This window comes from Pimephales promelas, chromosome 2 (assembly GCF_988280905.1).
Source record: "Pimephales promelas chromosome 2, fPimPro1.hap1.1, whole genome shotgun sequence".
NCBI lineage: Eukaryota > Metazoa > Chordata > Actinopteri > Cypriniformes > Leuciscidae > Pimephales > Pimephales promelas.
Window position 1 is genome coordinate 39,166,473 of NC_142770.1, and position 15,969 is coordinate 39,182,441.

The following is a 15,969-nucleotide window of genomic DNA, read 5'->3' on the forward strand; positions in this document are numbered from 1 at the left end:
CAAAAATAATGTTTTTTTTTATTGTTCTTAGACGATTTGTTCAAACAAATCGAACAACAGGAAAGACAGCGTGAAAAATTTTGTTCACGGCCACAAGGTAAGCAATAGGTCATAAGTTTACATGCACCGAACCAAGTTTTGTTGTTGTGTTATTATTTTGTTTAATGAATTGTTGTTCTTTGTTTCCCCTTTCCTTTTTTTTTTCATTTGCCAAGGGGACACAGACCTCACCACTGTCGACTTCAGTCAATTGTTTAATTTGTAAATAGTTTAATTTACTACTGTATATATTTTAAATATTTGATGTCATAGTTTTATATTATCCACATTTTTATATTGTTATTATTTTATTTTTTTCTGTTCTGTGTCCTGTTCATTCCCTTTATTTGTACTGTTCTTAACTGTGTTCTGTAATCATGTGATTTTCTAAATATACTTAATTATGTTTAAATCATGTGATTTTATACTTAATTAAAGCAGTTCAATCATGTTTAAATAATAAATAATAATAAAAAAAATTGTTCAAACTATGACTGTCTCATCTATTTCACCAGAACATACCAACTATGGCTTATTGACAGGGTCCCTATAGACTGTTTGTGGACAATACATTAAAAGGTCATATTTCACAAACAGTGCTTATATGGTGTCCACTGCACACAGGCGTCGCAATACAACACACTGATGTACAGTGCATCCATTAATTGTGTGTTATTAGCCTAAAAATGGACTGTCCACAGACAGCCTACAGGGACCCTGTCAAATAAGTTGCACGTGGGCACAATATGTAGTCCCATTGGGACTCTCTTGTGCCCACCTGCAACTTATTTGACAGGGTCCCTGTAAGCTGTCCGTGGACGTGTCATTTTAAGGCTGGTTATGCATCATTGTGAACTGTAAAGTACCCCAACATGTTGCCCTGTCCACTGTGCTGCATTGACCACAAACAGCCTAAAGAGGTCCCGTCAAATAAGTTGCAGGTGGGATGCTGTCCCACCTGCAACTTATTTGAGGTCCCTGAGGTCCCGTCAAATAAGTTACGGGTGGGGTGCTGTCCCACCTGCAACTTATTTGACAGGGTCCCTATAGGCTGTTCGTGGACAGCACATTAAAGGCTCGTATTACATAAATACAGCGGTTATATGGTGTCCACTGCTCACAGGCGTCACAATACAACACACTGATGTACAGTACAGCCATTAATTGTGTGCTATTTAGCCTAAAAATGGACTGTCCACAGACAGCCTACAGGGACCCTGTCAAATAAGTTGCAGGTGGGCACAATATGTAGTCCCATTGGGACTCTCTTGTGCCCACCTGCAACTTATTTGACAGGGTCCCTGTAGGCTGTCTGTGGACGTGTCATTTCAAGGAATGTCATGCATCATTGCGGACTGAAAAAGTACCCCAACACGTCTGATTGTATTTCCTGTGCACTGCACGGCATGTTTTAAGTGATAAAACGTTAACAATCACGAATTATGACCTAAAAGTGCATTGACCACCAACAGCCTAAAGAGGTCCCATCAAATTTCGCAGGTGGGATGCTGTTTTACGTTTTGGAGTCATGACTGACAAAAGTGAATAAAAATGATTAAATATCGATTTTACGTCAATCCCTGGGCCCCCCTGAGCGATTTGCAGCCTTCAGAACCCCGGGACTCCGCTGTCCACGAACGGCCTCAATTTTTGAATGGGATAAGTTGCAGGTGGGACGTCCAGATCTCAGCCTCTGGACAGAATTCGGAGCTGAAACCTGCGCTCCTGCGCTCATCTGGACGTGCTCAGGCAGTGCAGTGAATTTCAGGGAGTTTGGAGAAACTTGAAAATTTTACCCAAAAAATCTCAAAGGGTTTTGAGTTTTTTTTGGGTCGAATTTTCAAGTTTCTCCAATCTCTTCCAAATTCACACCATGGGTAGGGCATGTCCAGAGGAGCGCAGGTCTCATATCCAAATTCTGTCCAGAGGCTGAGATCTGGACGTCCCACCTGCAACTTATCCCATTCAAAAATTTAGGCCGTTCGTGGACAGCGGAGTTTCGGGGTTCTGAAGGTTGCAGATCGCTCAGGGGAGCCCAGGGATTGAAATATAAAATCGATATTTGGTCATTTTTATCAGTCATGACTTCAAAACGTAAAACAGCATTCCACCCGTAACTTATTTGACGGGACGTGGTCTCATAGGCCGTCAGGGGGATGAATAGGCCGGTCACATAGGCGTTCAGGAGGACGAGTAGGCAGTTCGTGGTCAGTGGTTGGATCCCCGGGCCGTCACCTAGGTTGGCGGTGGACGCGTAGGCCTTTCTTAGTCACATAGGCGGTCAGGGGGACGAATAGGCGGTTCGTGGTCACATAGGCGGACAGGGGGATGAATAGGCCGTTCGTGGTCACATAGGCGGTCAGGGGGACGAATAGGCCGTTCGTGGTCACATAGGCGGTCAGGGGGACGAATAGGCCGTTCGTGGTCACATAGGCGGTCAGGGGGACGAATAGGCCGTTCGTGGTCAGTGGTCGGGTCCCTGAGCCGTCACCTAGATTGGCGGTGGACGCGTAGGCCTTTCGTGGTCACGTAGGCGGTCAGGGGGACGAATAGGCCGTTCGTGGTCACATAGGTGGTCAGGGGAACACGTAGGCCTTTCGTGGTCACGTAGGCGGTCAGGGGGATGAATAGGCCTTCCGTGGTCACATAGGCGGTCAGGGGGGCGAATAGGTGGTCCGCGGTCACGTAGGCGGTCAGGGGGACGGATAGGCCGTTCGCGGTCAGTGGGCAGGGCCCCAGGCCGTCGACTAGGTCGGCGGCAGACTAATAGGCGGTCCGCGGTCACGTAGGCGGTCAGGGGGACGGATAGGCCGTCCGTGGGCGGGGCCTCGGGGCCACAGTAGGTCGCGGGCGGGACGTGTAGGCGCCCCGTGGGCGGTGAGCACGGTCAGGGAATTTCCCCGAAAGGCGGTCAGGGGGACGCCGGGCGCGCCCCGCGGCCGCCCGCCTGCGTCCTATCCGGCGCGCGTCCTATCCGGCTCCATAATACTGTCGCCGCAATTGCGGAGACGCACACGGTCAGAAGACAAAGCTACATGGCTAGCGCGGTAAAAATCTCCCGCCTCATTCCCCACAACACTAACGCGTCTGGTAACTTCACGATGAACACTCCGACCCCGAGAACATTGTTCCCACCACTGACATCGGGCAAAGGACCATCTATATTGGGCAAAGGATTCACCGTTTGTGCTTGGTGTGCTGTAGTTTCACTTTCAGAATCACCGTCATCTTCTGAATTAATCATTGGTCCAGAAAAGTGGAGCTGTTTGAGTGGGCTGAAAACTGATGTGGTCTTTTGGCTTTCCACTTTCTGCTTCTCGTGGATTCGCCTGACGAGTTGTTGGACAGGGTTTTGAGGCTCTTCGACGGACAAGTTTTTTCAGTTTACCTAACAATGTCTCAAAGGGAAAAGCTGAAACACTATCCAACGGGCCGAATTTATGTGCATCTTGAGCTAGGTGGATCAAGGAATGTATGTTATAGCTGACAAATTCATTGCCATAAATTGCAGCAAAGTCTGTTACAAAGAGTTTCAAAATCTCCTCAGCATAGTCACAATTGTCAGAAGAAGAACATAAGGCAGGACTCAGAAGAATTCTCATAAATACCGATAGAAGTAAAAAGTTTCTGTACATTATAGTGGTTATATTATTGAGGAGAACAACAGGACCAGTGTAAAGTAAAAATTGACGCAGCTCTGTAGCTTTCCATGTGCTGAATTCGAACAAGGATTGTGGTTTCCTTTCAAAATTGCTAGGTAAATATTGCCTGATAGAAACCATAAATGCTGACATTACAACAAAAAACGTCATAGATTGCCTGCATTTTAGTGGTAGCCTGGTTCAACCAGACTCTAGTTCATTTCATTTCCACATAGAGTCTGGAACCGCTCCATTAAGAAACGTTTCCTTCCTTGTAGGCGGGTTCACTATTAAAGTTCAAATCTATTTGATCTGCCCAAAGTCACTCACGATCTGCCATAGCCAATCGCTAACGGGGTGTCGTGAGTGACGTATGTCACGCACCGAAGAGGATTATGTTTACAATAGGATTTCAGTCAACGAGTGCCGCAGGTTTTGTTAATCTAGGAACAATTATTAATTCGAAATGTATATTTGACACGAAGGACAGTGATATATACATCCAACGGTGGAAGCTGTGTCTAATTATTACAAATACGCCGCTGTGGTCATTTTCTGATCTGCCGCAAATGCTGTAACGTATCTGCAGATGTGTAATAAACAACAATTTTTCATATTACGTCTTATTGTTTCTTAATTACCTTAATTTTGGTCTTCAAAGTATGTGTTTGTACATTTTTATATGGCATTTAGTTTTTTTAGTAAAACAAATCAACCATTGCCATCTAAAACTGAAAATCAAATATCTTCAAAGTATGGTTTTTCACATTTTTATTTATGACAATTATTTTTTTTTTAAATCACAACCAATTTGTATGATTTACAACATGTAAAACTGACACACCAACCTCCTGCACGAGTGCACAAAGGGGCTCAAAATGTTCTATTCATCACAAGAATCAGTAAATTTACAGTTGGGAATATGAGCGACTGACATGACTCCTGAGCGGATCTTCAACAATAGTTTAGCAGCCAGGACTCGGGGCTTCCGAACACCGCGAACACCAGGCTAAACCGTCCGTCCAAAATGTCACGGTCATCGTACACGAACTGCCCAGCACAAACTTCCAAACTTTCTGCCTCCTTCACTTGGTCCTCAGTTGTGCAACAAGAGGTGAGACGATAACAATCCGGCTTTAAATTCTGTATATTCGGCAGTTTCTTTTCCAACAACGGACCGAATAGCTTTTCTCATGTCTTTCTCCGCTGCCATTACTGAACTGAAACTGACACGCTTACATCAACGTCATCGTTCTCAGCCACTCCCTCTATTCGCTGATTGGTCCTACAAAAAATTGATTTCTGGAAACCTAAGTATATGGAGCGATCCCAGACGCAGTAATGAAGTAAAATGAAATTGAGCGGAAGTGCGTAGGAGGGCGCAGCCAGGCTATTTTAGTGGCCCCTTTAGCCAATAAATATTAACTTGCGCATTGCCCCCAAACACACAAGGTGCATATAATCTAACACAAAACTGGTCACTAGAATTACACGCGAATGATTCAGTTAGTGCCATTTGTGCATTCACGCGTTTGACACGAATTCGCGTCTGCCGCCCGAGTTGAAAAATCTGAACTTTGGCGTGAATTCGCGCCGCGTTAACCAATCAGGAGCCTAGCTGCTTGCTCACGTGGTGAAGTGTCTGGATGCTTAAATAAATTATTTTGTTAATATGACTAAATGCATGGTGGGATTCTTATGCACAACAAAGCAAATGTTTTATCACTTAAAACATTATTTCTATATACGAGACATATCATTTTGTATTGAATGTTGGCATTTAGTTTTTTTAGTAAAACAAATCAACCATTGCCATCTAAAACTGAAAATCAAATATCTTCAAAGTATGGTTTTTCACATTTTTATTTATGACAATTATTTTTTTTTTAAATCACAACCAATTTGTATGATTTACAACATGTAAAACTGACACACCAACCTCCTGCACGAGTGCACAAAGGGGCTCAAAATGTTCTATTCATCACAAGAATCAGTAAATTTACAGTTGGGAATATGAGCGACTGACATGACTCCTGAGCGGATCTTCAACAATAGTTTAGCAGCCAGGACTCGGGGCTTCCGAACACCGCGAACACCAGGCTAAACCGTCCGTCCAAAATGTCACGGTCATCGTACACGAACTGCCCAGCACAAACTTCCAAACTTTCTGCCTCCTTCACTTGGTCCTCAGTTGTGCAACAAGAGGTGAGACGATAACAATCCGGCTTTAAATTCTGTATATTCGGCAGTTTCTTTTCCAACAACGGACCGAATAGCTTTTCTCATGTCTTTCTCCGCTGCCATTACTGAACTGAAACTGACACGCTTACATCAACGTCATCGTTCTCAGCCACTCCCTCTATTCGCTGATTGGTCCTACAAAAAATTGATTTCTGGAAACCTAAGTATATGGAGCGATCCCAGACGCAGTAATGAAGTAAAATGAAATTGAGCGGAAGTGCGTAGGAGGGCGCAGCCAGGCTATTTTAGTGGCCCCTTTAGCCAATAAATATTAACTTGCGCATTGCCCCCAAACACACAAGGTGCATATAATCTAACACAAAACTGGTCACTAGAATTACACGCGAATGATTCAGTTAGTGCCATTTGTGCATTCACGCGTTTGACACGAATTCGCGTCTGCCGCCCGAGTTGAAAAATCTGAACTTTGGCGTGAATTCGCGCCGCGTTAACCAATCAGGAGCCTAGCTGCTTGCTCACGTGGTGAAGTGTCTGGATGCTTAAATAAATTATTTTGTTAATATGACTAAATGCATGGTGGGATTCTTATGCACAACAAAGCAAATGTTTTATCACTTAAAACATTATTTCTATATACGAGACATATCATTTTGTATTGAATGTTATTCATTCCATATCTAGATTATATGAAATAGTATTATGTTGTAAAGACAATCAATATGTGCATAAATTCGTGTCTGGACGTGAGAGAGAGAGAGAAAAAAATCACAGGACAGGTTAATAACTTTTGGAGGCTGGCTCTATTTATCATCAAAACAAAAATAAATGACAGCTAGATTAGATGGATGAGGGCGAGGGTGATCCTCGCTCCGATGCGGGACAACATGTCATCAAACTGGGCGCGGGACAGGCGGAAGTACCGCTGACAGCGGCCGTCATCCAGCGCAGCTCCTGGAGCGAGCAAATGGTGAAACTCGTCAAACGGTTCGGCTCCGAAGGGTCCGGTGGACACAAATAAACGGCGACGATGATCCCCACGCCGCTGTTCTGCTCTCCAGAGTAAATACAGAGCGGTAACTCTTGATGAATGCTCGGTCGACATAAAAACAATGGCGGATTTCGATTCTGACGCGCGTAAATTTCGCTTCAAACTTTTGTTTTTATGCGCGCCAGTTTCGCTCTTGACACGCGAATTAACACAAAGTGGTCAAGCGTCAAACTAGACGCGTCAGGCGCGAATTTGACGCGCGATTCGCGTCCGGTGTGAACGTAGCATAAGAGTTCTGCCATCCATTGGGATATCAAGGCCCTTCCTCCGTAGGATTTTAAGAAGTGCAGACAGCGCTGTTTGTGGTATGTTAAATTCTGCAGCCCACTCTGCAAGCCCAAGCGAATCATTATTATTGTCTTCTTCCATTTCATCTCCATGCAAATCACTGTCACTATCACACCCAGGCATATCACCTGGCATCCAGTTTTCAGAATCCAAATCATCGAATGAGGAAAGGTTAAAATCATAAAAAGAATCTGAGAAAAAATCTTCCTCTAAATCATTTGACTCAAAACAGTTCTGATCACAAGCATCGTAGAAAGTGTCTGTGGAATCTTCACTTTCAGTATGCTCTAACAAATCATCCAGTGGGCATTCTTTATCAGATTCATGTGCCACCAAATCATCAATCATAGACTCATTTTCAAGGAGACGCAAATGTTCCTCCACTTTTGCTGATATTTTCCTCCTTTTAGTTCTCTCTGAATACTCCATTATTTCTCTAAAAAAAGGAGAAAAAAAAGAAATAAAAAGCATTTTAGTTTTTAGTTATGAATACAGGGGTTTGGAAATGACAAACTATAGAGTGCAATTGCAAATCATATAGTTTGTTAAAGCTGGTATTAATGTGGCTGGTTTCACCAACAGTTCTTCTAGTAGCCTTTACAGTGGGCTACACCAGAGCCATGGAGAAAGAGAGTTAAAACACTCCCATAGACCGACACAGGAACTTAGGAATGAGGAAGTAACGCGTGTCGTGGAGCCGCCAATAGTTCAGATTCTGGATCGATTCTGAGAATTTCAGAATCGATTCTGAGCCTAGTTTTTAACCAGATGTGCGATGACGCTGAGTTTGCTTTAGAAACACCCCGTATTCTGCTTGCTTCCAATTCCTCACATAGGCTACTGTAGGCCTACATACACCACTCGAACCTTCCGTAAAATAATCTTTCATAAAGTTCGGAAAGATTGAAGCGAATTACGAGGACATTCACAGGCTTCATTGCACTGCTTTGAGAGACGCGCACTTTGTTTGAAGTGTGCTGTCTCACCCGTCGGTATATTTTCCTTACGAATGCTCTACGGAGTCATCATTTATGTGGTTTGGAATGCAGTGGACTTATATATTTAAAATATCAACCTCACTAACGGAAGACTGCTTTCAATTTTAAATCCTCACGCGTGCTTTGTTTGTGTAGACTGCTCACGCATGCAGCTGTGCGTCTCCGTGGTTTAATGTACTTGTGCCAAATTAACGGAAACACAGCCAGTTATGTCTTAAGGGATTAAACAGACAGGACAAACCCCATTACTTCTTATATTTCAAAAGAGATGCATGTGTGAATGCAGCTTAATAGATCTCCCGCAGTCTATGTTGTCATAGTAAAAAAATAACAGGCTAAAGATGAAGAAAATTCCCTCACAGTTCTTGAACAGAAAACGTTCAGATAATCTATAGGCTCGTGAAGCACTTTTTGTTTGTTGCTTATGTTTCTATGCTCCTCTTTATTATTTGTTACTTGCTTGTATGTTTTGAAGTTATATTAGTTTAAATTCTTAACATACAACTGATTTAATTATTTTGTAGAAAATGTGTAATTATAAATAAAGTAGGCCTACTTAATTATATAAACTAATTAATTGGGGGGGGGGGGGGGGGTATATAAAGAATCGTTCTGGAATCGGATCGTGACTTCCAGAATCCGAATCGGATCGTGAGGTGACCAAAGATTCCCACCCCAAGAAATTACTGTTTTTTTTTTTTTACTTTTACATATTAGCCGACCTTTCGTGAATCTAGTCTGTAGTTAAATGTTATGTCGCCAGGTTTAGTAAATGTTTATTGGAAGATAATAGTTTAATTGCAGCGATAGCTTAGGTGACCAACACTTCACTAACGTTAGCTAACTTACAGTAACCTGATGTAAATAATATATAATATTTTTTTAATATTATATATATATAAACGTATATATGTGTGTGTGTGTGTGTATATATATATATATATATATATATTTATACATATATACAATACACACACATATATTTATATATGAAGCGTTCAGATGCAAAAGCCTCTAAGTGCCATTTGAAATATTCTTCTAGAATGATCATTTTAAACAAGCTTGTATATTTAAGTTCAGTAATTTCACTTAAATGACAATTAATAGGTAATCTTTTCCATTTAAGTGAAATTACTGAATTACTGAACTTAAATAGGAGGACATTAACAAAATGCAATAACAGTTTAAAAAGCATTTGGGTGTGCGTTATATTTTATATTTACCGTTTAATAATGCAATCGCTGCTGTCTGTCCATAGAAGAACATGACAGCCCGCATATGTTTTGGAATTATTGGGGCTTCCATGAAACACGTGACAGCCGTCGCAACGAAATCAAAGCATATTGCAACTCTCTCTATATCTGAGCTACACTATTTGAAAGATAGCTCAAAGTCTCTGTTAAGGCCTAACCTTTTACTTTCATGTGTCAATAGGCCCATTTCACAAGATGGCGACCGAGACCGTAAGTAGGGTAAACTTTTTTTCCGGTGAAAGCGCCCTAGCACAGTTGCATTCGGTGGAAAAATATGCGGAGACTAAAAGCGCTCCGTCCTGTTGCTTACCTTTTTATGATTTTTATGTCAACCCAAAAAAGAAACAACCTAATTTATCACTTCACAGCTTTCCGTGTTTTCATGGAACAACTGGGGAGAAGTTAAATCACGTCAGACACAGACGACAATACGACCAGCTACGATCGACATTCATTCTCAAAATGGACTGTGAACAGCTTGTTTTCTCTCAGTCATTCATATATTTGACAAAAGTAAGAATAGCAGATGTTTTCAGTTTTGTTGATAGTTTTCAGGGAGCTTCATTCATGCAATCTCCTGGATTAATTAGTGATAAAAAAAAGCATGATGTTACACAATATTTTACTGTCTGGGGTCCCCTAATGAAAAGAAAACATAATTCCCTATAGACGCTTTCATCAGACGCGTTGCCATGGTGATGAGCTGGCCCAAAGTTAACTTCCGTTCTGTTCGTTTATTAGTGTTTACTGGATAATATGGCATTGACTACAAATGCAGTGAAAGTTAAGGTGATGAGCAGGTTGTTGAGCTGTGGGGTGCAACCTGACCTAGGGAGCAAACGCAATTTTTAAAAATAAAAATGTCAAGGTTTCTGTGGTGAGGGGGGCGTGGTTGGCGCACTGTCTGCACGGAGAGATGAGTCAAGGGGCTGTGCGATGAGTAAGTGGATCAAGGACAAATGATAAACACCTGTGTCTGATTGCAATGATTGGTGTGGGGAGACGGTTAAAACCGGCACAGTGGGAGAAGGACGGGGGGAGAGAACAGGCTGGAACTCGGGCTGTCGGTGTAAAGCTGTGAATCAGCGGGAAGGAGTGGGACCTGAAACTCCCTGTGGACTTAGACGCTGTGGACTGAGAAGCTGTCATCAACGACGTGGAAAGAGTTTATGAATGAGAATTGCTGTAGCAGAGGCTACGGTGAACGCGCTGTGTGCGCACCTTTGTTTTGTGTTTGAAAGAATAAAATACAGTTCGAGTTCCAGTCTCGCCGACCCTGTCTCCTTCTTCCTATATATTGAGTAAGAACCCTGTTACAGTTTCCTATGAGGGAGACGGCGGAATTAAAAATAGCCTATGTTTATCTGAGTGATAACCGGTACAGTGTTTGTTTCCCATACATTTATTAGAGGCAGCCCACCACATTATCAGCGCTGACCGCCACATATTGATTTCCGTGTTTTTAACAATTTAAGATGGGAAAAGTTGTAACTGACTAGGCTACAGAGTTGCGTGCAGCGCATATCCGCATGCTCTCTCTCCTCTCTCTCTCTCTCTCTCTCTCTCTCTCTCTCTCTCTCTCTCTCTCTCGCAAACACATTGACAGCGGACCAGTCTGTGTATAGACGAATCCGGCGAAACTACCGGAAGTAAGCGGGGCGCCATTACTGAGCTGTTGCTGGGTAGCGTTGCGCCATTGCCTCCTATTGTTTTAGTTGCAACTTGCGTCCACTGGAATAAACAGCTCGCGATTTACGACTGTCACTAACGTTACAACGTTATCCCTTGTATAATGTCGAGTGGGTAAACAGTTTCCGTTATAAATTGTTTCAATGATGGCAGTAAATTTTAAATTTTGAAGAGAAAACACTGTGAATACCCCGGGTCGACTGCCCCTGTCTGGTGCCGTACGGTTTACAGATTTCCTGGGCGAGTACAAGACGTGGACATTCGCGTATAATAACAATTATTTAATGTAATAAATATAAATAAAAGTAAAAAAAATATATAATAAATATGTGATATAGTGATCAGCAAAATCTCCTCTCTTGCTATTTTTTCTATTAAATTAACATGCTATGGTCATTAAATGGCTTTCCTGAGCTAAATGTAACGTTATGTGACATAATTGTTTTCCTGCTGTTATATTGACCTCTTTCCATGGTTTAAAAACACTAATTGGTCGATATTATGTATACTTTCTATCTGTAACGTTACCTTACCCTTGCCTGTTGCAATGTGAAAATGAGATAAATAATGGACACAAATGAAAAACATGAATTTGTTTATTTGATTTCATTTATTTATTTGTTGTTGCCAAATGGACAGATCTTTTTATAGTTTCCTCGTTAGCAAACGTTAGCCTAGCTAGCTTGCCAAGCTATTTTCATAAATAACGTTAATCTGTAAGATCGTTTGTACCTTCATCTGTGACTGGAGGCCACTGCAGTCACAGATCAAACCAACAAGTCATTCTGCCTGGCTGTAGCTGTCATCGAGGGTGAGTTCGCGTTATCACCGAGGTTTGTTTACATACCGGTGCATATGTCTATATGCCTGTGTAACAGCTCAGTAATGGCGTCGCCACAAGATGGCAGCCTACACAGAACGCTCGTCGGATTCGTCTATTGAATGGTTAGTATCATAAACAGCGCTGCACAGATCCATCCAACATGCTGTCAATGTGGAGACTCACCTTAAAAAAAGGTTAGCAAGCATGTAAGTAGCCTAGCTAATAAGGAGCTATGTCAACCTTATCAAACCCCGCCGTCGCGCTCGCCACAGTTTTTTTTTTAACACTGCGGTAACTCAGACACGTCGGTAGAAAAACATCTTGTCTCCAATTTTTGTTCAATGGGTCTGGTAGTGTCACATTTCAGTTTGGCCAGGTAACATTTGTTTTCTTTGACTGGCAAGAAATACCAGCTACTAGGTTATTTACTTGTTATGGATTGTCTCCGCAAGTCTGCCGGAAGTTAAGTTTGGGCCAGATTAATGCACATGCGCAGTACCGTTTGTTTATGTTGTCACTGCTGAAAGCGTCTATAGGGCCCTATATTCCCTATAATGTGAATTATCATAAATGGTTTAACAGTATATTTGAAAACATACAGAATTATATGGTGTTAATACAATATATTTCATATTACATAAGCAATTTTCATATATTTAAAAATCTGAGACAATATATTTAGGTATGTAATTTTATATTCAGTAATACACTTCATATACAGGGATTCAAGTCATGCTTAAAATGACAATCATACCCAAAAAGTAATAATTTCATGATACATTTACATTTAAACATTTTATACATAATAAAACATACAACTTTATTTAGTTTAGATATATCCTTATTAGTTAATATCGCAGTCAAGCTGAAACAGGAGAAACTGTGTCTTATATCATTAGTAGACCAGACTTTTTTTTTTCTTTTTCTTGCAACAGGGATGCATTTTGTATATTTATTGGAAGTAGAGATTATGTAATTCTGGAACTAAGTGAATTCATTTTAGCATTACTCTCAACATCCAGTCAGTCACCCATTCTGTCTCTTCCATAGGGGGAAAGGTTATTGCATCGCTTAGAGCTGTACAGTAAGATGGAGACGGAGTACGAGAAAGCGCTTCAGTTACAGGAGAATGAATGACTGAGGAGCTGTCTGAAGCAGCAAGTTGTTCTAACAGCAAATTTCACAATCGAAATGCAAAACACGTCATCCTTAAATCGCTCCATTGGCATTCTGTCCAGTACAGGATTGAATTCAAAGTTTTTCTCATGTCCCATCAGTCCCATCTCAAACAACTCATCACCCCCCTTTCCTCATCACGCCAACTCCGCTCTGGACAGGCCAATCTCCTTCAGCCTTTGAGGACAAGGTCTCCCTGTCCATCTAATACATGGACAAGCTACTGTGGAGCGTGGGTTCTCCATAAACAAGGAGGTGTAGATGTGCAATATGAACGAAGACACTAGTCTCACAGAGACTAATCTGCGACTATGTGAGGATGAGTGGTGGAGTGTTCAAAGTGCCTCTAACTAAAGAGCTGCTAAATGAGTGTGCATCTGCACGCAACCGGTACAGGATCTTCTTGGAAGATGAGAGGAAGAAAAAGGAAAAGACAAAACAGACGAACAAGAGAAAAGGGGTTAAAGATGAGCTTGAAGAGCAACGCAAGAAAAGAAGAACAATCTCAACTGTGTGTGAAACTCAACTCTCAAAAAGGATGCAGAAGGCCTGGCAGAGAAGGCTGAGAATACAGCAGGGACAAAGATTGCAGAACTAAATCCAAATCCATGAGAAAAAGATTCAAGGAAAAGAGAAGGGAGTTGGTGGACCTAGACCTGTCACGGTGGGTAGTGGAGAATAATCCGTGGACTCAAGTGCTGAGTGAATGAGTGATTTAATAAAACAAAACATAAAATAAACAAACCAATAATAAATCCAAAACAAACAAGGCAGGGCAGGACCAGGGGCCTGTACCATGATGATAGTTGAACAAACTCGGGGTTACAGGATTGGTTTTGGGTCGACAAAACCAAACCGATGCAATCAGGCTTTATTGGTAACCATGACGCAGCTCATCAACTTTCTCTGTCAACTCGGGCTTTGATCCTTAAGCTATGATTACTCCACACGCGCGTGCACATAAAAGAGTGACGTCGACACTGAACAACCAATCGCGGTTCAATATGGATAGAGCGAGGGCTATATATTTTTCCACGCAGGAGCAAGAGATTATTCTTCAAAAATATGAAGAATATAGAAGTGTTTTTCAAGTACGCAGTAACACTGTATCTGCTGCCAAAGCAAGAGAACAATCTTGGAGGAAGATTGCTGATTGCGTTAATGGGTAATGCGTAAGTTAAACAACTAATTTAAATTCATGTGGGCTAATCATATACAAAAAAAATGTATGCTAAAATTAAAATGTGTATTCGTGCTGATATATACATGCATACTTAAGTGTGTGTGTGTGTAGATGTATGTGAAGTGTGAATGTATAGGCTATTACATCCTAAGAAAGATATTCATTGATTTTTAGATGCAACCCCAACTCCAAACGTTCTTGGCAGCAGATCAAGACTAAATATAAAAATATAATTCAAAGTGGTGAGTATTTACCTAAACCTTTTATTACTTTTGTGAACATTTAATCACAAACACTTGTTTGCAGCAAACAGAAAAAAGTGTGACATAAGGAAAACTAGGGGAGGGCCACCTCCTCCAGAATACACTGTGGCGGAGGAGTTGGCGCGAGGGGCGGCCGATTATGGATGGGATTGCAAGTGCTGTACAGTCTGACCCTGGTGCTGGCTCCTATAAGCAAGTGACACTGGGTATGTGTGTGCAATGCATTACTAATGTTTTAAAAAAAAAAAAGTTAAATATGGCTGACTCTGTTCTGCACAGAAGAGGGAAATACAGTGTCCCTGTTGAAGCCAGCACACATGCACACAGTCTCCTGCACAGAGGTCAGTATGCAGCAGACAGAACACAATGAAGCTATTTATGTACCCCTGCAGAGCGAGGACCACCTTGCGAATGGTCCGACAGGCCGTGTTTTTCCCTAGATTCTCTGCATCACCGACCGCATACAAGTATGTACCACTTGCCAAAAATCGCAAGGCAATACATACCATTTGCGGTACAGTAAGGGCATGGCTTCGACGAGTCACATTTGTTATGTGTGGCTCAAGAAGGTCACAAAGATAAGACAATCCTTCCGCGGAAAATCTGTATCTTTCATACAAGTAAGTATCAGGAAAGTCCAATGGATTTTGTCTGTCCCTAAAAACTCTTTCTCTACGAAGTGCTCGTCTAACAATTTGCGCGGAGATGTCCACAGGATTATGGAGATAAGGTGAAGCCATTGCAGCAGAGAACAGACGCTGGGAATTAGTTGCGTCACCTATACGTTTCTTTATTCACAGCTGATTGGTCAAACTTCATTCTGAGATCTTGAATCCAGAACATAACCTGCCCCGGACCAGGTTAGCCGTGCAGCGTAAGATACCATGGCAACGAACACCGATTAAAGCCGAGCTACTTTCATAGTACCTAAAACCCAGGGTTGGCGGAAGCTAAACTGAAACATAGCTGGCTAGCCACTAGGGCTGGGTATTGTTAGGTATTTCACAATTCGATTCGATTTCAATTCTTGAGGCTTCAATTCGATTCGATTTCGATTCGATTCAATATTGACTTATTAGCTTCGATAGCCATTCAATAATAAGTAAATAGACAAGTAATTAAGTGCCTGAGTATATTTTTAAGTAATGTGCGCAGTTTTACCAATGTTAAAGAACAAATTGACCCCAGCATGTTTGTTTCCTGTCATGGTTTATTCAGCAGAATAAAAATGTACAATATTGTATGTGTTGAATTCAAACACAACTGTGACAAGCACTGTACAGTGCTTTAACAACACCTCTAAAGTGCATGTAACTAAGTAGTAGAAAGTACATTTCTTTCTTCCTATACATTCAAGTTATAAAAG

At 41.7% G+C, this 15,969-nt stretch overlaps 1 pseudogene; it reads right to left on the bottom strand.

The window, feature by feature from the left end:
• Positions 1-2,526: 2,526 nt before the first annotated feature.
• Positions 2,527-6,205, bottom strand: LOC148997363 (uncharacterized; annotated as a pseudogene).
• Between the last annotated feature and the right edge of the window lie 9,764 nt (positions 6,206-15,969).